The following is a 2,577-nucleotide window of genomic DNA, read 5'->3' on the forward strand; positions in this document are numbered from 1 at the left end:
TTTTTCTTTTTTTTTTTTTTTTGTTTTTTTTTTGTTTCAGAGGGGAATGCCAGACTTGACTAACAAAGACAAGAGCAGACTAAATGTTTCCTTAACAGGAAGCCACTAGCTCTTCACTTAGCAAGTGGGGAGAAAAAGCCTTTAAGTGATCAAACTCTCTTATGCAAATTTCAGTTACACACAAGTTTTCAGAGAATTTATTCAATTGTGAATTGAACAGTCTTTCAGTGATTATAAATGCACGGTACACAAAACTGTGCGAGGAGGTTTTCAGGTCTCCCAGGCTGTTGTTCCACCATTTTAAAATTATCTAGTTTTGGCTGAGGGTTGTATCTTTTGTAAGAAAAGCATTAGAARAGCTTTGAAGCAAAAATAGGGCATTGAAAGGCAAAACAATGCAGTCCTTCTAAAGAAACATGACAGCTTCTCAAATGAAGACATTTATTACAGTTGTAGTCAGTTTTTGAGTGAYTGAAACACCTGCACATACGATTGCCATTATTAGAAAATGTCCCAGAGCCCTGTCAGAGATCAAGGATGCTTTCTGGCTGCTSCTCCCATATATATCAAGGAGATAATTTTTATCTCCAGGCTGCTCAGCCTTGGACTTGGGAATTATATGCATACTTTCTTTGTGGCTTGGGTGATGCTAATCACATCACACAAAGATAAGCAGATGAGCAGTGACTGAAGCCTTGTTCAGTGGCAAGATACTATCAGAGGGTAAAGCAGAAAGAGTGGTGAGAGACAGGCCATTGTTAACAGGTTGTGTTCTCTCGTGTTCTCTCTCACCAGTCCTCATGGTAAAAAGGAGCCGTATGGATGTGAAGCAGTTCTGCTGAACTAAAGACCCACTGCAGCCRCCATAATGGCCTTCCTAGAAAAACAGAGTTGGTACCATGATGTCTTCCCTAGACCTCTGCCTGTCTCTGGCAGAGAGCCACAGAAAAGTTTTGTGTATATTTCCGTTGGATTTTGTGGGACAGTCTGGAGAGGGCACAGACCTTGGTGTRTGTCAGATGTTGCCTCATAACTATACTGTCTGACACACACATCCCAGAGCTGAAATCATGGTGTGCCTGGCCCAGTGGCTCTCAGAGACTCCAGCCTGTGGCTCTGCTTTTATACAGACCAGCATCTGATGGTCCTACAGAAGGCATTCCACAGCTGAGTATCAGGACAGCAGAAGTGCATTTCCTCCCTTCACCTCCCACCATGCTACTGTCAGGAAAACAGGCAGTAGCTTGTACAGCCAGAGGATGCCTTTTACATTTGAATGAGCTACCTGTGGCTAAGGTATCTGCCTGCTCAAAGCAGGCACAAAGCCCTGGGAGGATGTTGCTTCATGAGCTAATGCTTCAGGCCCGGAAGTGCAGTCTGTCTTTTTTGCTCAGGGACAGTTTCCTCAGCATGACCCCTTCACCAACCAAGGCCACAGTGTTTAATCATGGTGACACGRCCATACATTTTCATGAGGACTGTCTGCCTAATCACCAGCTCATGGCATGCAAGACCTCGGCTATATTATTGCTTCTGCTGTGGTATCCCTCTGATTCAGTTTCCTCATTCATCAAATGTCAGTAAGGATGCTACCCTTCTTTGTGAGGTCTGTTGCACGGTGTGGATGAAAGCAGTGCACAAGGGAGAAAATTGTGAAAGAGCAGAACTCAGCGCTGGCCTGCTGCAGCTTATGGTGTTCTACTGGGCTGTGGGTACATAGTGACAGCTGTAATCCTGGACAGATAAGGACACAGGTGGTCTCTTTGCTCACTTTGCTCATCTTCTTGAGGCAGCAACCACTTGTATCTATGTGGCTGACATCTGAGGGAAATTACCATTCTCTAGGAAAATGAAAGTGCTTTTTGGTACGTAGGAGAATTTTATTCCCTAACAGATAAGCACAGCAATCTTTACCTGGAAATAACCCTGGCCAAATTGATTGTCTCTAGCTGTCCACAGGCCTAGGTTATCACACAGCCACACATGCCAYGCACCAGTAGATAAAGTGCTTTGGATCTTGCTGGAGAGTGGGAGATGGTCAAGGAAATTCCTGGGTTCCACAGATAGCAGCAGTGGAAGGAATTACTCAGGAGGCAGTAGTATTATTTTTTTGACTCATTGCTGATTCTTTACCTCTGCCTGTTGTTAGACAAACTGTGCTGTGCATAGTTACTATCTTTCTCATGGTGTTTAAAACTGACATTTTGACACTTTCTAGTATCAGCAGAGGCTACAACACTTTTTGCAGTAGCAGATTGAGATGAGTTTTTACGGGTCATGACAAACACGGTAAGCAGTTTGGTCATTCAGAAGTGATCTGTCCTACCCCTGCCATGAGACCAGACCTTGAAGATCTCAGCTGATTGTGACACATGCCCCTATTACCTGTTCTTTTACACCACAATGATAAGSGTTTCACACTTACTGTTGGCAATCTAGTCCAGCATCTCCTTAGTTTTACTGTCCGTGGGTGTCTCCTCGTGTTTTCTTTGCAGCTCCCTAACTTGTGCATTCTGCAGTTGGAACCAAACAGTATAAATAAACATCATTTGGCACCAAACACTGCACAGAAAGTGA

The sequence above is a fragment of the Malurus melanocephalus genome, unplaced genomic scaffold, assembly GCF_030028575.1.
Source record: "Malurus melanocephalus ecotype Western Australia unplaced genomic scaffold, MMel_1.1 scaffold_136, whole genome shotgun sequence".
NCBI lineage: Eukaryota > Metazoa > Chordata > Aves > Passeriformes > Maluridae > Malurus > Malurus melanocephalus.